The sequence below is a fragment of the Formica exsecta genome, unplaced genomic scaffold (genome assembly GCF_003651465.1).
Source record: "Formica exsecta isolate Colony F162 unplaced genomic scaffold, ASM365146v1 scaffold245, whole genome shotgun sequence".
In the NCBI taxonomy this organism is placed as follows: Eukaryota; Metazoa; Arthropoda; class Insecta; order Hymenoptera; family Formicidae; genus Formica; species Formica exsecta.
In genome coordinates, this window is record NW_021849727.1 from 470,529 (window position 1) to 494,592 (window position 24,064).

Here is a 24,064-nt window from a genome sequence, read left to right on the forward strand (position 1 = left end):
GCTCTTCCTATTCGAATGACGCGAACAATCTTTGCGTTATGAAACATGATGATATCGACCGATATATTGACATACCATTCGATACTCGATAGTACGACATGGATCATGTAAAAGCTACATTACCATCGTATATATATATAGGAGATACAATGCGCAACGGATATTTTTATAAATTAAATGTTTAATATAATATACATAATAGACTGCTCTTTTACATATATATATATATATATCAAATGTATAAAATGTTTCATCAATAATAAAGTTAATTATCATGATCATCATCATGATTACATGAATTATTGATGAGTTCTATATGTATATATGAAATAACTAAGAAAAAGATATTTTCAATATAATGCCAAGCGGGATTAGATGGATAAGTACAATCCTTATTGAAATGCATCTCGTGGTTGCAGATAATATAATGTGTTTGCACACATCGCCCTAGTTTCGCGCTCGTCAAAATGAAATTTCTGTAAAGGATGGAAATTTAAGCAAGGTTATATTACGAGAGTTTTGTTGAGCTATTTGCAAAGAGAGGATAGCGTAGGAAGGAATCATAATTTAAAAGGAGCTTTAATACTTAACGCGAGCTTTACCCTCTGACAACGGTTTAATCGCCGGATGAAGTTACCTTGGTATAGGTCAAAGTTTGAGTGTTTCTCTTTTTTCCTCTTTGCTAACGCCGTAGAAAGCGCGAGCATCTGAGAGACGACGACGAGATTACGCATCTAAAAGCGAGCACGTAGAATATTCTGGTAATAATTTGCGAGTCACAGATTAACGGAAAAACTGTCATTTTTGAAGCCGGGACGGCGGTTTGAAATAATTTATTTAAGAATCGGTGCAGAGAGAAGCTCGATTTATGAGACCGTCTTTTTACTTGAATTTAATTCAAATACGTATCTCGCATGTATAATAAGTTTATGAGAGGATATAATTTTAGTATAAAATTTTCCTCTTTTATTTAATTGTTCGATCAAAGTATCAAAATGTAAATATAGATTGGTACAATAACTGACGAACTACGTTTTTAATTTTTCCTCGATTCCATGTCGTGTATTTTGTCGAATACTAATGATTCGCGTGCAAAAGTTACATTCAATTTTAATTCCTTGCACAATACAATCATTAAGTATAGAAAGCTGTGTGCTGGTCGAGGAGGCGGTAGAATGAAAAATGTAACGGGATGTAAATAAGTATTTATTAGGCGGAGGAAAAGTAACATCTTTATTGCCGTTGAACTGGGAGATTCTCCCTTTCCTTCTCTTGTTCTGCGTGCACTGAGGTCGTAGAGTCGGCGGCCGCGCGGGTCCGGGTCATAAATAAAGCGATGCATACAGAAATTACAGCCGTCCGTAATACCGCGGCCGCGATGGAATGGAGAAAAATGTAATTGACGATGAGGCCGCGCACGAATTCGCTTTCCGAGCAAGACGTCATATTCAAGAATGCATTAAACGCTCCGAAACTTTCGTGACGCAACGTTGGTGCGAAACCCGCTCGTGAAACCTCGCTCTATCGCGTGTCACGGACTCGCGAAACTTAACATAATTTAGCGTGACGCCGAAGCGATGAAAAAAATTGAAATTACACATGTATACAATTGCTTTCACGGTACAATTTCACTTTTTATGCGAAATATATTTTTATCTTTGCTCAAGGGGAATTTATCGTAAAGTTACGTATATTGAAATTTCGAATCTTTCTGGACTCTTGTATTTTTTTTTTCTACATATTCGTATCTTATTTTATTGGCTTTGTTCTATTTGATTTAAATTTTCCAATTCTCGAGAGTTTTTGTATAATAATCTTCTTTTAATCTCGATAAAAAATAGTTGTGGGAGATTCCATTATAGTTTTATCAAGAAATCGGATCATAGAGCAACGTAATGAAAATGGCCTTTGGGCCTCACATGGGAAATTCACTCTTTGATCGTTGAACTCGGGATCAAAGATCCTGCTTGCCGTTGATGCCGTCGTCGGTTGACGTCACGTTTATTGCGCGCCGCGCAATGCATATGAAGTACGACGGCATTTATAACGTTCCGGGACGAAGGGGGATTATGATGGCGGTTACGCCGTAGGGAGGGTGCGGATACTGATTTACAGCCGCGAGTCACGCCACGAAAGCTAGGCATTTCGAGGCGAGCGCAATACCGCCGAGGATGTTCGCGATAAATGCGGTAACTTTTGAGTAATAAAAAACGTGTATATTTTTTTTCATCCTGGGAGCGATACGCCACGTTGTAAATAAGATTCATTTTAAGTGAGAAAAATTTTCGGTGAAAATCGTACGTGTAATACTGTAAAAAATTATGGATACTAATTTGCAAGATTCTTTATAAAGTACATATAAAATTAATGCAAGCAAGCAGACACACATAATATCTATTTATAATATGCAGTGTATAAAATATTATTTAAAAAATATTTTTCTAAGATGTTTTCATTTTTGTTATTTATTTCTTAGATCGAATTGTATAACCTGAGTAATCGTAGCTTAAACTTAATACTACATCCCATAATTAGGACTTAAAGTTACATCGACTAGAAGTGTTAATTAAGAGCGCGTATAAGACGACTAATGTTCAAACATAGGATTCAATTTAGTTCTCCTACTGAAAATCGTGCCAGATTTAATTGAGAGTAACTTTGTTGTAACCCATTTCTCTCTAACGGAGTCCTAGCTCGAACTTAGCGGAATTCTAACAGAGACCTAATCGAGAAAGAGAGAGAGATAGTGGTAATTGCGCCGCGGGATAATTGGGCGGTTCTGAGTTATTTGGCCGTCGTGTAATTTTACCGGGAGATAATTTTAATATCGAATCTCCCCCTTCCCTCTCTTTTTCCTTCTCCCCTTTTTCTCTCTCCTTTTAATGGGCCCGTTAATGCGACAAGTTTAATCGCAGGGTCATATCTCGTACGATAATTTATCGTACTAATTTGTGTCGGCTAATACACGATTAATAAAATGGTTGTTAAATTTACACGCTCGAAAGATCGTGATTAAACGAAAAAAAGAGAACAACCTATCGCGTTATTTATCATTTTTATCGGCGGGAATGGAGTGGAATGGTCGCTGAGAGATGGGTCCTTATCAACTGCGCGTAAAGCGGTTTCCTTATCGAAAGATTGGATGTGCTCTCGCGCAAAGAGAAACAGTCATTGTCACAATTAGAAACGTTCAGGTATTGTGTAGCGTTTTGTTATCTCGAAATGCCGCCGCGAATGCCTGGGATGTCCTCGCGCGTTCTGTATACGCGATCTGTAGTATCCACTACAGTTAACCTACTTTCTGACACGTATTTCGAGTTAACGATTGTTGTTGCATTGTTAACGGACTCGACGACCGTTTCTAACGACCACAATTTCCCGTCGACGCACGACCGTGCGTCTCTTTTACAATCTTATAGAAACTAACGCTTTATCTAACGTGTAATTTAACGTTAATTTTTTATGTTGATGATTAAAACGTATTAATTGATTTGAATAATGACTTGGGATAAAATTAAAATTAGCCAAGTATAATTATAAATTAATGAAAAATTTAATCAAATATAATATATATATGCAGTAAAGTTTGTCGATATGTATTGAAAAATATATATATAATTTTCGTTACTCTCTTTCCTTTGTATCTTGAATATAAAAGATTAAACTGTCTTTTTTTCTTATGAACGATAAGTTCTTTCTTGGCAAAACATTCTATTCTTTGGATTCGTAATAAAAAAACAACAACGACATAGTAGTCATTTATACATGCGTAAGATACAATTTCTTTAGCTGTACCATCAGCTTGCTTTCAGCTTGAGCTTCCGTTGTACGTTCGTCGTCTTTGTGTCATAGCATTAGAAGCGTGTTTACGAGCTTAATGACGGGACTTAAACAGTCCCTTTGGAACCTCGTCGTAAAATCGGAGAGCATAGAGCTATGTATGCATTGTCCGTTCGAGCCGCGCTTGAAACTGCATCACGATGAAATTCACGGCGCAGCCGGTACGAAACCTCGGAGAAATAGTTTTGCCAGATCTTCCTAATGAACGGCATGTGATTTCGTTAATCACAGTTAGAGAGAGAGAGAGAGAGAGAGAGGGAGAGGGAGAGAGACAACGAACAATAGAGGAGGACTGCCCCTTGGGCAAAATCCGGGAAATTGATAGCTCAATTATCGCCATGGATTTTCCCTCTTGTCGAAATTCTCTTGTATTTTACACACACATATATAATATTAAAAAAAAAAAAAAAAATGTTTTGTTAACGGGCGTTATTGTAGTATAATGGAATTGGATAATATGGAAATTGTGAAGCAGTTTTGTCGAAAAAAACTTTTTATGTTTCGCTTAATGAATTATTTGTTTCCCATTTTGCGAAATATTTTTGCGCGATAAAAAAGCGGCTTTTTAGCCATTTTAAAATCAGTACTAATATTTATACATCGATTTTTTATACTTTACAACCGAGCAATTACGACTTTTTGCCAGTAATAATATATAATTTATTAATATCGTCCACACATTTATTTGTGTAGAGAAGGTTGTTTATTAGTGCTAGTATCACATTTCTCGATACTTTTATTACAGTCTAATTCTATTTGCTAATTGAAAGTAACGCGATTAAGTAATATCATCCGATCGTCTCGTGTTTGCGTGCGAACTCACGCGTTTCATCGAAAAAATCAGAGAAATCTTATTGGCATTCGCTTGTTACCGGTATTAAAGAATTTCGTTACCGGAGCGAAATATGAAGCTATTCAGAGCGTGTATGACCAGAAGTTTCTGGGTACGTATGTCGGTTCGTACATTGAGTTGAATTCAGAATATAGCACATTATATGGGGCGGGGCGAGAGAGGAGGAAGAGAGTGAACAAAAGGGAACCGCAAAGAAAAAGAATCGAGAACGATAGATTGTGTGAATGCGGGAAAGAGAAAGAGAGAGAGAGAGAGAGAGTTTCTATATCCGCCTATCGATTCGGCCGATTACTTTTGCTTTTTCGAGCAGACCTTCGTATCATCGCACCCGTATAATTACATCGCGATCTCTTTTTGCTCGTTCCGGCCTTTCCGGCACAGCCCATCTTCTCTTTTTCATCTTTTTTCTCTCTTTCTCTGCCAGTTATCCTGCTCGCTTATACCGCCTTCGTCATAAAATACGGCCTTAAAGCGTATTCTCTTTTCATCCCTTCGATCTCCTGCGATTATCGCGGAAACAGTCGCTTTTTTTGCTCCTTTCTCTCCGCGTCTCCGTTAATTTATAGCGATTGATCTCTTTACAAAGCATAAAATACGAGTGAACGATGCCGATTCGTATGATTCAAAGCTGCGAAAAATTGTATCCGCATTTTTAGTATTTCATGTATTTATATTTCCGCATAATTTATATGCATGTTCTGATACTGATTTCGGTCCCGTTATTAACGCCTAACTTTCTAATGAAGTATTTCATTGATAAGAGGTCGTTATCTTATTATTGCTATAATAATGTAAAATTACTGTTCTCTACTGCGCGGACATGCAACACAATTTTGGCCGCATGCTTCGCGGATAATTTGCATATTAAAAGTCGCCTCGTGATACGCCTCGAGAACGCGAGTATTGAGGCGTGCTTATTGTGCATGCAAAATTACGAAAATGGAACGCCTACGCAAGGCGGCGTGCATCGGATTATGATGGCGAGGCGCGAATATAACACATCCATCGCGCGGCCTATAACACACGCGTATAATATCGTACGTGCGCGGATAGGGCAACGAGAAGGTGTCTGTACGAAGAAAAGTAGTTTTCCGTACGAGAAGGGATCTAGTTTCTCTGGATATTGGTTATCGATCCAGTCGCGTTGCTTTGTCGTTTGTTTTACGCGAGAACAACTGTATTGTGTGCATCGTGAATGAAAAATCGTTACATGACCATTAGCATTACCATTAAACGCAGAAAGGGCAATCATTTTGTCGATAATACTAACGTGCAGGCTCTCACATTCTACGTAAATTAGTGAAATCTTTATTTCTGTATTAACAATTATATTTACAATGTTTTTAAATTGACGATTAAGATACAATCTGTTACTTATAAATTAAATTCTCAATTTGATTTATTAGAGTTTTTAATTCTTGCTACATGTTCTAGAAAAAAATATGATTTTTCTATATATCTGATCTAGGCCATAAATCCGGAAGAAATCGTTACAACTTTAATAACGATTCCATATTGTCAGATTATTATTTCTCGCGCGCGATCGCTCTTTTCATGGTCGGCGTTTTCCGACGTCGTTCATCTCAGCGAATTTTTTTACCCAACGATTTATGACTGGCGAATCGACTGAAACCCGATCGACGAAGCCTCCGTTCTGCTCATTTCGTCGGCCCGATCTTTCGATCATCGATAATACGTGGCATCGTTCCAAGTACTCCGGAATACTCTTTGATCTACCGTTTCTTCTTTCTAAGTCTGTTTCTTCGACTGCAAATTGCTGGCCAAGCAATTCTTGCGAATTTTGCACGAAAATTTGATCGACATATCGCTTGTTCATGGAATTAAATTAATTTTTGAAAATTTGTTTGCCGTCCGCTAATTTTTTCTCGCTTCTATTCATATTTTTTTATGGAGAATCTTGTTTACTCTGTGAAAAAGGTTTTTAATTTTATTTTCATAATTTTAAGTTTAGCTTCTCCGAACGTAAAAAATGATGTCTCGCCGACGAAAAATTAATCAAAGACTAATACTTATCGTGAAATTTTGCAACATTAATTAAGTATATCAGGTGTGTGTTGCTCCGAGAGTTGCGTTCTTTAAAGTTAGCGATTTGTATGACAAATATAAAAGATCCACGCGAGATTAAAGATCGCCGTAAAATATGCATATTTGCACGAGAGGGAGTCTTTTCATTCCAAAATCGACGCGATTTTACGATCGCTTTTCTCTCTTCTTGTCTAGGCCGACTCAATTCCAGTCGTGATTTATAACAAGATTTGCGAGTGGTTCACTCGTCTGCCCGAGTTTTCCAACCAGCAGGAAAACCTTGTGACATTTAATAACCTTTTGTCACGAGAAAGAGAGAAAGGATCGCATCGGCCGGATGCGCATCGCGATGTCGCATCGTATTACGCTATCGTGAAAAGCAATAAGACGGACGACAGGAAAAGATAAAACGTGTCTGTCGTGTACGATCTTTAACCCCTTTAGTTTCAAGAATTCTCCGTAAGAACTTTTTCTGGATAGTCTTGTTCTACTTGTATTCTTTGTACTTGCGCTTCTAGAGATAACGTTTAGAGATGTCTCGGATTAAGCTTGTCAGTAGTGGTTCGCCGATTCTTCCCTGCATGCTCGGACGAAAATGTCGCGACAGTCCGGCCGTTCTTTCGCTTGAGAAGTGACCCGAAAGAATTCGCTAACTTTTGCCGCGAAGAAGCCTTTTCGGGGACTCGCGCCAAATTGCCAAATAAATCTCGGGTCTTAACTACTATTCCTCCTCCTTCCTCTCTGCTGCAATTGCGGCGGTCTTTGGCTTTATCCTGTCCCCCGCTGTGATTTCTCGTATGGCGCCCGCCGTTATTCGAGAGGGGGACCAGACAGTGCAGTCTTCCGACTGCGCGTTAAGCCATCCGGTGGCCCTTTGTGGGAACTCGGGACATGTACTGGTTAACGCGATCTTGTCCGGATGCACGTGTTGCCAAATGGCCGCGGTGATTGGTAGCCAGATGCTCGGCCTGTAAACTACTCATCTTCGGTCTCCGACCCGAGTTTCGATGATGGAGGGCTTTGTTCTCAGCGATTCTGCCAAATTTTCCTCCCTCTCTCTTCTCTCTTTCTATATTATTTGAATTTATTCGATGAAACATATGATTATACGAAGTAAAGGGAAGAGAAATGATGAATACGTTCTTTTTAAATAATATACATATAAATAAATTGAGAAATATGTAAAATAAATAATATAAATATTTGTTATATATTCACATCTCTGGTGATTTTATAATTTTTGATCGAATAAAGTGAAATTAATTTCGCAAGTCAAACAATGTAATGCGTGCTACGTTCACAAAAACGACCTAGGAACGGAATATTGACGCGAAATCAATAGCACGATCAAACGCGTAATGATACGAGAATAAATCAGATTATTTATAATTCCCTATGCCTTCGAATAATTAATTTCAGCTGTTTGTTCGCAAACGATACAGGAGCGTTTATCACGCTCGACAACAACGAACGTCGCTGGAAATAAAAAAAAAAAAAAAAAAGGAATAGCAAACGCGATCGAGAGCTCGGTATTTGGTTTAAAGGGAATTTGTAACAGCGTATTTTCAATTATACGCGCGCGCCAACACACGCATACGTACACACGCACGTGCGTGCAATTCCACTCCTTTCTCGTAAATGAATGTCATAAATATTTTGTTGGGAAAACACGAATGTACATGTGCGCAGCGATACATTAACTTTGTCGTCCGAGCGATAGAACTGTTGTTTCTATCCGTCCTTTTTCGCGCTGCGATATTTCAGCGTCAAGGATCAAAATGCATCAAAGGATCCAGGCATCGAGGTAGTTTGAAAATTAACTTGTGCAGACGCGCGACCTCGCTTGCTCGCGCGAAGCATGCGCTAAGCTTGCACTATATAAAAAAATGCTATGTAAAAGGGAGAACGACAGCATACCTCGCGCGTGCATCTGCACCGAGTAGAAAGTTCAGGTGAGCGGGAAGGATACTCGTGGGCTTTGTTCGTAACTAATTTTTGCCGCCTTTTTGAGCGTCTTTTTATTTTCTCTCTTTTTCGGCCGCTTCAAAGTCAAAACTCCCGTCGGAAATGCGTAAGCGTGTAAGACGATTATACCGCGGTCTCGAGTTTTCTGCGCAGCGTAAAAGTACTCGACAGATATAATTTGGTATCGCATTTATAACGATATTTATAATTGATCATTAATTGCAAAAACGATTGCGATGAAAAAATAATTATCCCGTGGAAAATTTTTATTGTCGCATATTTTAGATTATTGCAACAATGAAAGAAGCATGCGAATAAAAAATATTTTTTTTTAATTATCGCTAAAATAATACAAATTTTTCTTGAATAATATTTTTGCGAAATATTTAATACGAAAATTGTATTTTAAGTCGTATTGTTGGTCTCGACGGGAGATTTGCAGAAGAATAAGTCGAAAAGTAAAGAGGGAGATGTGATAAATTCCACGTGTAAAACTCTGGCTCGAAGAAGATGATGGGACCTCCCACATGCGTCAATCCTGAATTTGTCATCCCCTCGTTTTTCCTACTTTTGCCGTAATGCTTCTCGGATTTAGTAGAACATTGTCAAAGTTCTGAAGTTCTTTGGCAAGTTGTTCAAGGACGCTGGTCCTTGAAGGAATCAAGGGTGTGCGCGTCGAAACTATTAATTCACGAGCGCAGCATCATCGATTCTGTCTTCTCGCGCGACTCCTCCACCGGATGTAATATTAACTTTACCCTAATTCAACTTGTTACCATTATTAATTCGCGAGCGAGTTGGCGCACTCGACCAAGTTCGGTTGAGTCAACCCAATTCCTTGGCGAATTTCGCGGCTTCTCGAGCCCCGAAATTTGGGGTAGCATCGGGCAAACAGTCGTCGGTGACATTACGCTATTCGCCGGCGGTAACGACCGAAATAACGTGGAAACACGACCGCGCCGCCGACGCCATTTACGTCTCCGGTTCAACTGGATTAACGTTGCTCGGGCGCGCGCGGGCGCGCGTTTCTCGGGCGACGTGAATGACTGCCTGTGTAAATGATACACATACACAATGTATGTGGGACGTCGTGTTCTCTGCATATCCGAGTCGCCGAGTCAACTCGCGCGAACCTCCGCTCTACATACTGATTGCGGTAGTTAAACGCGCGAGTTATCATTCGGCGAAGAAACCGCGCGACCACACGTTGTGCTGCTGCTCGGGCGTTTTCGCCGCCGTCGTCAGTTTTAATTCCAAGTTTTAATTGAAGAATTTTAAAGTGAAGCTTTAATTTGAAGTTTCGGATTCAAAGTTTTTAACTCCAAGTTTCACTCGGAGAGCGGGATAAATATATAATTATATTCTTGTAGTTTTGCTCTGATAAACTTTGACTATCCGCGGGCAGGCAATTTTTTTCTCACTAACGTTTTCCTGTTTATTCGTATCGCGAAAATTCATTGGAAAATATCGCGAACTTTTCTCATCCCGATGCGATGTTTTCGCGCGAATATCGCCTACTTCTCCCGATTTCCATTGAGATTTTAGCGAACTCTCCTGACAGTCGATTCTCTACGTCGAAACTACAACCGAGTTTCGCGATTTTCCTACACGCCGCGCGAACTCAGATTTCCGCTTTCGCTGCTCCAAATTTATTCGCGAAGCGAGTCTTACTTGAATATACAGCAGTTTGAATACTTAAACAGACCTTCAACTGAGTCACGAATTGCGTATGAATATGAATACAGACCGTATATACGTCTGACATATCTAATACGATCATAATTTCATACGTGAATTATTTCATATCTTATCAAAGAAGTAAGGAAATGTAATTTTGAAATTTTTATTTTTAATATATCCTGGGCACATTTATTTAATTTAAATATCTTAATTTTTGTAACATAGTTTCTTAATTTTTATCGATTATTAAGTCTTATCGCGTCTCTTATCACGTTACCACTTAACTAATATGACATTAAAATCTGAAAATTTTTGACGAAGACATTATTTCGGTTAACAAAAAAAGACACAAATGTCCGATTGTGTGAGATTTCATTAACTCCCGTCGAATGTATCTTGCATTCGCGAGGCATGAATGACCGACCAGTTGACTAGTTTGTTCTACGTTTAGACTGCGAGATTATGTAACCAGCACACTCGGTAACTGGTTCCTATGCACTTGGCACTCGTAGTACGCACGTGACGGAATTTTAACTCTTTCGGTGCTGTATATCGTAGCGCCATGTGCGTTTTGTTGTAAACATTTGAATATTGTATACGAAACTGTATATGTCACATCTGTGACAAACATATATTTCCGAAAAAAATCAATTAAATATAATTCGCGCGTTCCATCTTTTTCTATTATTCAAACATTCTATTAAAATTTCCGATTGAAATGTCTGGCAAGAGAATTTATAACTCAAATGGAAAAGATATGCACACTCCTTGAAACGCATAAAATATTTGTATAGACATCTCGCATCGTTGTAATGAAAGGGATGGAAAATATTTAGCGCCAATCTCGGAGCACTTTGTGTATTCAGTTTGTTTACGTTTCGTCTTTACTCGACCTGCGTCATACGAAGCGGCGGTGGGGTTTATTTGAAACGTTTGTTCACTCTCGCAAACGTTCGCGTTACGCGTGGCATCTTCTTTCGCCGACAAGCTGATACTCCCTTCTGATGCTGAAATACCCGTTCGTTGTAACACACACCGGCGGCAATCGTGTGTGTCGTGTGTCTCCTCGATATACGAGATCGTCCCTCGTGCGTCATCGCGCGTATACGAGAGAAATAAAGATAGGGCGAGAATGCGTGTGTGTACCGTATGCGAGCCAATCGCCGTCTGGGTCCCATGGGTGGGCCACTTAGTATTAGTTGGCCAGATTCGTAGGTAGGTTGTCTGGCCGATGGCCTTTCGACCCGAGTCACTCGGGCCGAATGCAGTTTTCTCGCGAACCTCCTTCAGGCGACGCGCTATCGTTGTCGATAGGATACGATATAGACAGTGAAAGTGCACAGGAGAAGGAGAAAAAGAGAGAGAGAACGGAGCTTATTATAATATAATCTTGTCGATAAACCATTATCGCCGGCGGGTACATTATATTATCTTTGACTTGCCGGCAGAAGCTGAATTTTACTGCAAGTGTTATATCATTACATTACCGTGTGTGTATTGCTTTATTATTTGAACCATAAAATATTAACTTTAAGAGAACTTTTGAGATTTAGATTGTTTACAAATATTTTCTCTTTCTTGCTTTACTTTGATTTTTTTAATTATTAATTTCCCTGCCACCTTTTTGTTATGTTGTGTTAAAAATTATGAAAATAAACAGTTAAATGTTATCGTTTATTACATTTGTATATAATATTCGAAATTTTTTAAATAAATTATTATAAAATAATTTTGTAATTATTCTGATTAACTATTTATATGCAAAGTTGTCATCACTTACATTAAATTTAATAAGTTTTTAACTTTTATTTTACCAACTCTTTTGTTTGTTATAGTTTTATCTCTCTAATTGATATAAAAATCTATTATAAAAATTCAAACTCTTAGTATAATCTAACAGTAAGTTAAACAAAAGTATTAGACTTTAAAAGACATAATCCGCAATACATAATTCTTTTAAAATTATATAAAAGAGATAGTTTTACATTATTATAGAAATTACCCTTATGTTATAATTTTATTTTGAATTTTGTGTTATAACGTGAGCTAGGATTATGTAAATATGTACAAAATCTGTGCATCTTTTTCTGAAAAGAAAGAAATCATGGTTCGCGTACTGTCTCAAAACTGTCTATCCTGCCTGTCTCGTGCTTTTCCTCTACCGTCAGAACCTTTATTTTACATGATTTTCGATTGTCGCGACGTTTTCGAATGGACAAGGATGACGAAAGGCGACGAGATACTTGGTAAAAACGAGCGCGACAAAAGTTATCGACACTCGGACGTGTTTTGAAGCGAGAAAAGCGGTTACGAGTACGCATAAAGAATGCGGTTAGAGTGCTTTTCCGCTAGCGGTGGCAATGCACTTTGCTCTGCACTTTATGCCGTTCGACTCGTCACTATGTGATCCGCGTTAGATGTTTCTCTTTACGATTGTCATAATAGTTTCAGCTTTTTACACATCTCGCTCTGTCTTCTCCTATTCTCCATTTTGTCCCTTTTTTTTTTTATTCATGCCGACTTCCTTTACTTCCTTCCACGATGCGATACGCGATATATGCGATTGGTCGTTGAATCTTTTTCTCAGGATGATCCAAATCGCTCGCGCACTCGTGAGCTTTATCGTCTCGCAATAAAACTGTGCGCGTGTGTTATTTTATTATATAATATTATTTTATTATATCTTTTGCGTATACATTTTTGCCATTACCATTATCGTTATCCTTCAACGTTTACCATAAATTCTTGGCAGTTACAATATAATGATAATATATTTTAGTTATATAATATATATCATACGCGATTATATTCGATATATAATTAAAAATAATTTATGGATAATATCGTCGCGCAAGTTAAAATAACGCGATTATACTATTCGATTATAATTGTGTCTGAAATATGATAATTATCTCGATATGCCACTTTTATTACACCCGTATTTAACCTGGAAATATTTCAATCTTATCCATTGTAATCGTTATATATTAACTTTTTTACCCAACATATATGCTTTTTTTATTCTTGTTCGAGGCACATCTTTCCGCGTTTTTTTTTTTCTTTTGCCGCATAAATTTTCCAGACATACACCAGCAATTAATAGCACGGCGGGGAAATAATTTTCGGAACGACCGCTTTTCCGAAACTGCGTTTTCGATGCACGCGCATCTGTAACGGAGACAAAACGCGCAGTTTTAGCGCCAATGGACGATCAGGGATGCCATTTGTCGCCGTGCTCGCAAGAATGGTTCGGGCAGCTGCTGAAAAACGACAGTAATCTCGCGAAAAAATATACATTTATTCGCGCACATTATCCGAACCGTCCGATCCCCACTCGTTGTCGCGTCTCTCGTTCCTTCGCGCGCCCTTCCCCTTTCTTTTCTTTCTTTCCCTTTTCCTTTTTTTTTTGCTTCCAATGCATTAAATTCGCCGGATAAAAAACGCGAATTTTAGTATTGGACCTGTACGCAGTCAGCCTTTGCTCATATTTTTTAAAGACTCATATCCTTTAGACTTAATTATCGTAATCTCTCTCATGACAGATGAATTACTGTTGGAGCATAAGAAATGTGACCGATATGGATTAACATTGTAATATTTTAATTCCGTATAAAGCGTTTTATGGAAATAATATATCCGAGATAAATCCTGAAATAAATTATTCCAGGTTTTTTTTTTATTATAACGTCGAGATAGTTGGCGTTATGCGCCGATATCCAACGTTAATAATGCACGGACTGTTGTTCACGGAAAAAACTTTACGTAAATCGATGAATCGGATAAACGACGTCGCTCTGAAATTATTTTGCATGAAAAGAACTAACGAAGAGAGCCGAGATAAAATATCGAGTCAATGAGCCCGTAGTGAATTATCGGAATCGACGACTATTGTTCCCGATCGCCGCGTATCTCGCCGAACGGCGAACGAATCGATGCAATGCGAAAAATTTACACGTGCATTATAGCTTTATTTCGACTCTTTATTTATGCCCGATGCTTTATTCGAACCATGGCGAGAAAGCGCTCCAATGACAAAGCGTGGGGAAAGAGAGAAAGAGGTAGAAAGAAATAAACTCGCGTCCTGAGCTTTATGTATACGCTGCCTGAAAAGACAACAAAAACTGCAGCGTTGCAAGTGCAGGCGCGACGTAGATAATCGAAACGTTAATGGACGCCTGGAAAAACTTCAGAGAGAGACTGAAAAAAACGCCGGTATATTTCATAAGCGAGAATATTATTGCGCAGGATACGAAACGCGATGTAACGCTCGATTGTCTATATTTCAATTGACGAGCTACGCGTTTTTTTCCGTGACGGTTGCGTATCTTGATTCTCTTCAAGTCGCGTCACGCCCGGTTTTAATTATACCTAATATAGCATACATAAAAAGCGTTGAATATTCTCTCAATAGAGAGACGGTAGAAAACAAATTGAGAAAAACGTCAGTTACTTTAATGGAGATATCGATATACTTGTGCGGTTATTCAATTTGGAACATTAAGGAATTTTGCCGAGTCAGCCATTCAAGGTGTTAGTAGATAAGAGTTTGATAGTCTAGTTAATTTCAACAGAACTTTATCTTAAGAGAAGTTTAGTTTAAGGCTTAAACTGTCAAGGTATTTAATGGTGAAAATTAAGAACTTGCGATGGCCTCATACAAAGTTTTCGCGAGGAAAGAATAGCTGTCTCTAATTTGATGCAAAATCCGTGACAATCCGAGAAAGAGACTCCTTAGTGAATCTGGGACATCTTGTACGTCAGCTGCCAACTTTTATCGTTTTGCCGCAAGACACAAGAAAGATCGTTACGATTTTAACCCGGGCTTGGTGTTCTCCAATTTCTTTTGTAAACACAATAAAAATTTTAGACAATCGGGTCGAATCGATCTTCTCCTGAATGTGAGAAAATAATCGAGTTTTGCTTTTCCTCGGGCGTTTCGCAATCATATCATGAAGAACGAGAACGTAGCGTATTCTATATTTAAAATCAACAACGAAATGAAACAAAAATACTAATGTCATGTGAAAGAATTTGAACATTGCGATCTTTTATATAGAGTGTCCCAGAAAATTTATAGAACGATAGCAAGAAACTATTGAAGTTGAAAACAATCTTTTTGCCAGTATCGTATGGCAATATTAAAAATTAAGATGAAACGTAGCGAATTAAATTTCAGATTAATTTCAATTTATCTCTCGCATAATTTCAAGTATATTTTATTTTAACAAAGAATTTATTCAGCAGAATATTTCAATATTGAAGTATAGAATTTTTCCAATAGAAAAAAATTTGCACAAATTCTTCGGAAATTATCGAGTTAATATCATATTACGTAGGATTTTCAGGATATCGCATATACAAACATTCACGCGCAATAAATCCTTTCATGATATAAATCAGCTCTTGTCATACACGATGTATGCGATGCGATGCAATGTAGAGAGAAATATTAAGAACTCTCAGGGAGAGCAGATACAGAATGTCGTAATCGCGGTGTAACGAAGATAACAAGAACTTCCTGCATACTTACGAATTGTATCGCCACCCATGAATTTTTCCTCTTTCTCTCTCTCTCTCTCTCTTTTCCTCTCTTCCTCCCTTTCTTTCTGCATTGCGGGTCGTCTAGAAAGCTCGACTGATAATGTCGGCTGATTACAGTAACGATGGCATCTGTCATTCTATCAAAGCGAAGAGACACTTCGTTTGCGTTTTATTCTTCATCTGCTGGATGTCGTAGTTAACGTTTCTCTTGTAGCAGCTTGTTGCATAAAGCAAACGATCTGTTTGACATTTCTTTTGCCGAGAAGGATAAATAACTGAAAAATTGCATTTTAAAATATCGAGAAAATATTTCTCAAATTGCATATTAATAATTTAACGTTTTATTTATGATATACATATATTATTAGCGTGATCTCGATGCAATGAGAGACATACGCGAATTATATTATATTATTATAAAATAGGAAAATCTGCGCGAGAGCTTGCATGAAAACGTAGCCCACGGTACTTACTCGCTGCTTTTTATCTCAGCACGGAGGGCAAATTTTTGTTCGACGTAACGTCGACTTTAAGCTAAAGTAACAGCGCCAGCTCGCTGCGCATCTGCTAATCCGATTATATCGGCCGTTTTAAAGTTATTCTGTCGGAGGTTCTCGAGAGAGAGAGAGAGAGAGCTCGGCTTGAAAGAAAGAGAAAGTGAGAGAGGGAGAGAGAGAGAGAGAGAAAATAGCTGCTTTCCACGGTTACCCTCGTGTTTTTCTCATGAACATAGTTCTGCTTCTGCCGTACACCGGAATTATGCAGTAGCCTCCGCATCTCTGCAGAATCCTTGCAGGAGCTCTTTCTCTCTCCGGGGTTTTCTTTTCTTTTCTTTTCATATATGTATATATTTTGTATGTATTATACAAGTTTGTATATATATATACACAATATATTTCACACAGATTAGCTCGCTCTCGGGCGCGTAAATATTTCGCAAAGATTCTTCTCGCTCGGGTTTTGTCTCTGGGCGCCATCAAAAATCCCCATGACTTTTCCATCATCCTGGAAAGAGCAACAATTTTTCGGGCTTATCTCCGTTCATTAACATAGTTGCTTAACATAGTCGTTACGTTTTCCGAACCGGCGCTTCTCTCCGGGACTTTCCTCCCTGAGATTCGCCTCGCGCTCGAAATCCGTAAACGAAATCTTGTCATAAATCGTGAAGCAGCTCGCGCGCCACTTTTCGAGAATGTCTATTCCCAAACTTTACTCGCTTACGAGCATCGAGTCGCAGCCGCACGAGAGAGTAACTACGCGAGTACAAGTTTGATAGGTGGTTCCCTTATACACGGTATCGGGATTATCCGAAAGGTCGCCGCGTGAGCAGGTTCGTGCTTACAGCGATCGCGGAAATCGAGCGTTAATTTTGTTCACAAACTGCCTCGCCTGGCGAATGGTAGCGAAACCCTCCATCTCAACGGCTATTACAAGGCTATTATTAGCAGATCTACTATCGCAGTTGCATTATAGTTTACGCTAGATATTCTCTAAAATATTCTCTAAATATCTCTAACGATAAATATTCCGTAATGGTGTATATAACAATCGAATTAGAATATTTTATAAGATATGTATTTCGTTAAAAAGATCAGAGAGACCTACATCGATTAAAAATATAGTAAAGCTAAACTATTTATTTTCTCCGCGTAGAAAACAAAAAGTAGAGATAGAAGAAAAATACATGTTTGTGAATTCAATTTATAATTAAATAAAGATAGTATTATTTTTCGTATATTTGAACGTTGAAATATCCTTCGCGAAAATCACGTTTATTCGCGCATTGGTTTGTCGTCAAAGTTGGTCTGGCGAAGCTGATTTCTCGTTTCACTCGGAATGAAAGACAGACGAGGAACGAGGGATTTTTGCGTCAGACACCGGATATTAGTCCTGTCATAAGCGACGCGACGCCCCGAAAGGCCGCGGGTGATGGGCATAAAAAAATTCTTCGACGCAAATAGCGCTGAAACTTCAAACGAATTATATATCCGGTCGCCCTCTCGCTCTCCATCGAAAACCGAATTAGACCCTTTCGATAGAGGGTGGAACACGAGCAAGGGCTACGAAGGGCAGGAATCTGAAAGATCCGTTTCCGAACAATCTCAATCTCTTGTCAAGAATGATAAATTTACTGAATTTTACTGCTTAAACACAATACATTTGATATAGAATTTGAAATTCTTTTCTGTTCTTTTAATTATTAAAATTTTGAAATTACAATTTATAATTAATATATGAATTAATTATTAATTTTTTCCATCATATATAGATAAAGATCACATAATAGAACGCCGATTATTTCTTTTAATGATTTATAGCAAAATTAAATTTTTTGTAAAAGAAACTTTTAAAAATATTTTTTTAAATTTTATAAAAGAAATTATAAAAGAATTTTTGATAACGGAGATTTCTCTCAAACGATCGAATAATTTATAATTAGTACTTTTATACTTCGATATTACGTGAAATCGATGAGCCTCGATGAATTGATCGTTCTTGTGAACGCGAGGCTCACCGTCTCTCTTTGCGAGATAACAGCTGATCCGGAACACTGAATTTGCCATCAATTAAACCTACGACATATCTTCAATTCGTTACTCCCGAACGTGCTCTTGGATATTATCATGAGAACTTGACCTTTCTCGCACAAAGTACATAACTTAGATCCGAAATTATACTACTATGTCGCATCAATTCTACAGGCATTATATTGAACCGAAAATAAAAAATACCGTGAATAATTTTAATTGATTAAATTGATTAACGTGATGAAATATTTATTATACCGTATTAATACGTTTAAATGCAAAAAAAATATTTCAAGGCGATCAAAATAATCATATTTCCTGGCTACGAGGTTTCATATATAGAGGGTTCAGAGACAAATTTTAAAATCCATTTCTTCATAGCAAAAACATAGTACGAAAGAAACTTATTTTAATTAAATCTTAACTCAAATTTTCATTAAAATTCAATGAAGATTACTAAATAAAAACAGAATTTTATTATTTATGCTTTATAATTAAATCAAAGCTTTTAAAAATTTTAATTTTGAATTACTTTGTAATTATCACTTTTTCGCTCTTGAATACACTCTACTTTTTCTTGGTCGTCCTTTAATCTTAAAGAACTTTAAATTATTCCACAACATTTTATGCAGATTTGTCTCTTGCAATATTTTAAGACGAGGATTTATTTTTGCAAGATTACCCAGTAATTTGCGGCGATAGCGCGATCGGAAAGTATCGAAAACTATACCGATGCGAATTAAGTAATAACACCTTGAAACGACAGATTCTGTGGCGATGTAATTCCGCGCATAAACATCCGCCATCCAATTACCCAGAAATGCAATTTCCGGAGTAGCGAAAGCGCAGCAGTATCCCCTTCTTGTTCCACCGTATTTCTTCCCACGAATCTCAATCGTTCGAATGCCATGGAAAGCTAAACTTATCGGCGAATATTAATATGATCAGATAAACGATTCCACGTTACGTTTTGATATAATCAATTCGATATGATAATTTAATAGCATTTTTCGATGTCCGAAGTTGGTACCAAATCATCAAAATTAATTATTCTCATAATTTAAATTAGTTTTGAGGAAGATTCAACAATTAAAAATTTATTTTTTAGAAAGTTTCATTTATTCAATAATTCCATGATTCAAGTTCTTTAATGAAGTTCATCTGTTCTCATTTATTCAAGTTCTTTAATGAAGTTCATCTGTTATAAAAAAATATTATGTTGATAGAATTTCTTATTCTTTTTTTTAATTCAATATTAATCTCTTGAGAAAAGAGGAATCTCCAAAATACACGACAACTTTTGGTTGTATCGTGCGCTTGATCGAAGAAATAACGAGATTTCGAGATATTGTTTGTGGATGTTTTGAGAAATGTGTTTTCGCCTCGGTTTCTCCTCGTTTAGTCGACAGGGGAACGAGGATGTGTTTGTGAACAACTGGAGATCGGCGGGGGGTCCTCGGGTCTCCGGGTACGCAAGCGACACTCGTGTTGGCCTTTCAATCAACGTAATTGCCGTTCGATCAAGTTCGAACCTGTGCCAATCCCATGCCAACGTCAGTGTGCCCTCCATGCTCCCCTGTTCTACGAGATTGAAAAGTTCCTGAGCTTTCGCGCTGAAACAGCGAGCTCGATCATGGAGTCTTTACACAAAAGGGGTGGGCGCATTGGATATTTAAAATTAATAGATGTTGTAATATTTTATCGTGAAAAATTATCTTTCCTTGACAAATTACTCTTTTATTATTAATAAATAAATTTATCAAAAAATTAATTCGCGGCTATTCTATTAAAGGATAGATTCGGATTAATAAATAAAACAGTTCTTTTTATTCGTGCATAGTTTTCTAAGAGTAAATATTTTACAACAAACTCTTCTATTCATTGTTATTAATATTTTATGTCATTCTGTTGCACAGAAGGGCAATTCGGCATTTAACTAACAAATATTATAAATGCATATTTTCTTATTAAAATATTGAAACACGGGATGTTGTGTAAATTGTTCAAGTTAGAGGATTAGCCCCAATATCTGCTTGAGCGTAGAATTATCATGGTCTATTATGTTAATAATTTATGATTGCAATACATACAGTGTGTTATACTCGTGCGCATGCAGCTTTCATGGCTGCAATATACATCCAATCGTTGTTGCGCGTAAATATTAATAGAGGCACGCTAATCGCAGTACTCTGAGCAATTCCTACTAGTTCTACAGCGTATTTAACGCGCGTCTGTTTCTGTCAGATGATAATCACGCTGGTTCATTGTCGGATGAAAATCATCAACCTGATTTTAAGAAAGTCATTTGTTTCATTAATACATTAAGCAATATTTTTTCATTACGCAATTTTCAATATTTTTGATGAATCAAGATTTTCGTCTGCGAATCGGTGACCAAATTTTGATTCTGACATGTAAAAATTAGCTAGTTAAATAAAAATATAGAATCTGTGAAATTTCAAACATTTTTTTAAACAAATTTAAAAAATTGCCCGACTTGTTTAATATAGAAAATTAATTATGTCTATTATTTAACACGAGATTAAAAAGAGAAATGCTGCTCTTCCATAACAAAAGCGAACCCTGACCATACGTCACAGTCTTCGCGGTGACCTCCCCTCTCTCCCTTTGCATTTCCTCCTATTCTACGAGTCAAAACATCCCACGGACGTGGAGAGTCCTCTCGGAATGCGTGTTCTCCATCGCGCACTCCGCCTATCTCTCGCGGTCGAGGTCGCATATGCAGTAGACATGTGTGTGTGTGTGTGTGTGTGTGTGTGCGCGCGCGTGCGTGCATGCACGCACGCGTGTGTAGGTGAATGGCACAAACGTGGATTATATCGGCACATGCGCCCCACGCGACTGTCGCGTCTCGGCGGAAAAGCGGATATAGCCGGCGGCGTGTCAAAACCATTCCGCCGCCCGTGCCGCGAGTTTAGTACGGCGTGGTTCTTGGTTGCGGTTGGACGAGCCCGCGTGCGGTAGCGCGAACGCGATGGTTACGAATCGTTGCGGTCGCGCCGTGAAAATCGCCCCTCGGGACGACGGGTTTTTGACAGAGATTCCTCCCGTCGTGTTTGCGCGCGCCGGCGCGCCAAGTCTCTCGGTGTTTCGTGTTTCGGTGCATAAGAGATAGGCGAGCTTGGAGTAGCGAAGTATTAGAGACAGTAATTTGAATCTCTTTTTCCAAATTTTCAAGTACATCTTGATTTTTTTCAAGGGCTACTGTAAGTACTTGTTGTTAGTCGTTTATTTTGTAAGGAGTAACGTTGACAATTTGTATTCAAACTTACAATTGATTTCATTCTTGAGGAAAGCAAAAATGTGAGAAGAATATTGAGTGATTCTCGGACTTTGTTTTCGTGTTAAACAACGTGCAGAATAATTTTGAAAACATCTCTCCGACTGAATCAGCGCACATTTCATGGATATTCTCGCGCGGAAAATCCTCGAGGCAGCGCTAGATGATACAGCTCGCAGAAATGTATTTGAAGAAAGTGACTCGGTTTTCTACTAAACACGATGTTGCCTCTGAGGCAGTGAAAAAGTTCCCTCGTATATTACTCGGCTCGTACACGAAACGAATAGAGCCGGCAACCTGTCAAAACTATTTCGTTCAAGCGGTGAATTCAGCATCTCGTGATTTCTTTTTCGTGGTCACGCAGTTGAAACGGAAGATTGGAGCACAGACCGACTTTGCGTAATCGACATTAAGGTACGATGCTACTTGCAACCGTGAATTTAATTAATGAATAAAATACAAAATTACATTTTAGAAAATATATTAATACATATATCATATATAAAATCGTAAAATAAATTAATTTTATCACTGCTAAGGCTTTTGTTTATAAAACTTTATGTGAAAAGAATTTTTTATTAACCTGTTTTACAATTTGTGCGTGTATAAATTATATATAAAGTTTATATTTTTATAAAAATAATTTATTATTATTACATATATTTGTAATGTATATTTTATTAAGAGGAGAGAGAAAGAGACAAAGTAACATATTCTATAATGTATAATTTTAACATAAAGTAATAACTAATTGAAAATTGATATACAGCTTTAAAAAACAGCTCGGTTATTGCGCAAACAGACTGGAATTAAAATGAATGTATTTATATGAATCAACATTGAAGAAAAGCTACGTACAACAACGAGTCCATTGTTCACAACAGTTTTGCATGATTTTTATTTTCATGCCGGTCCATAGTTTTTGCAGCGTAATTCTTTCTCTTTCTCTCTTTTTTAAACATATTTTTTTTATTTTTACACACATTTTTTGAATTTATTTTATCCACGCGTCGCGCACAAAGTATAAGTTCTTTGGAAAACGTACAACTGAATCGTATTACAAAACGTAAATATAACAGCTTAAATTTCTACCATAGCGATGTGTTTTGCAGCTGTTTGGATTACCATTAATTTGCAACGAATGTTCGCCGCTGATTGCCAAGCCGTGGAAGCAGCCACGGCACCCTCGTACAAAATACGATAATTTTGTTTAAATCGCACCGCACATTCAATGCTAATCATTTGATTTTAATTACATATTTATATCGAGCGTGTACACAAATACGCGCGCATTTAGTAAGTAAAATTCAAAATCGAAAGCGTGACTATTTGGAAATCTCGCGGTGAAATTATAATCGCGGAATTGAAATGTGCAGGAACGGCGTGAATTAATAAATGCTTTTTGGAAAAAATAATTGTTTTTACTATTTTAACAAGGAATGAAATGTGAATCGGAGCGCATTGTAGATAGAGAGAAAAGATTAAGAATTAATTGTGAAAAGCGTCTATTTTTTTATCAAATAAAATATCAAAATTACGCTGAACATGTCCGACTACATACAAAGGATCGAGTAACGAAACGAGTTAATACCTTATGGATAATCATAATGTACTGTCGACGGCGCGACATTTTTCTCGGCGTGCGCTCGTAATTCGAGTCACGTAACACGCGAGAAAGAGAATGAGAAAGAGAGAGAGAGAGAGAGAGAGAGAGGCGAAATAACAAACGGCAGAGGCGTAACGCGGAGCGGCGGAGCGTTGAATAATTCTCACGTTTTAAAAGGCTCCCAATTTAAAGCGCATCCGAACACGCGAAATGCGGCACGCGACGAGAAGCGAACCACGGAAAAGATCGAGAGAGAGAGAGAGAAAGAAAGAGAGAATTAGGCGAAAGAAATCGTTTCTCTCATCGAGTGTGAGTTTCGAGTGCACAGTTTGTTGCCTATTCGAAAACTTGGTTTTACGTCGCTTTGCAATTTGCAAAGTTTTCTTGTGAAAGCTGAAAGAGAAAAAAAGAGAAAGAGAAAAAAATGCGCTATTTTTTATGAAGTACCTTTTCGTCGCTCCCGCGATGTCATCTTAGAAAAAAAAAAAAAAAAAACAATAGTATCGATTTAGTTCGATCGGGTAGATATTCTGTCAGTGGTGCGAATTTTCGGGCTTTTAGTAATTAAATTAGCAACAAGGCAAATTTTATCGGATAGCTTCTTCCGAGAGACCTCTTTTTTCTAAAAACACTTGAATTAGAGTCTGGCCGATTGCCTATTCTCGATCAATACAACGCTAATCTTATTAATCGGACAGAACTCG

At 37.7% G+C, this 24,064-nt stretch overlaps 1 protein-coding gene across 2 annotated transcripts in view; it reads left to right on the forward strand.

The window, feature by feature from the left end:
- The window catches only part of LOC115236110 (alpha-mannosidase 2), a 134,630-nt gene that overhangs the window by 28,393 nt on the left and 82,173 nt on the right, over positions 1-24,064 (forward strand). Inside the window, exon 1 of one of the 2 annotated variants that reach the window (XM_029808327.1) lies at positions 21,377-22,168. The exons of the other annotated variant lie outside the window; for it this stretch is intronic. The gene's annotated coding sequence lies outside the window, so the exon portion shown is untranslated. Of the gene's footprint in view, positions 1-21,376; positions 22,169-24,064 lie in introns of those variants that run through there. 2 annotated transcript variants of the gene reach the window in all.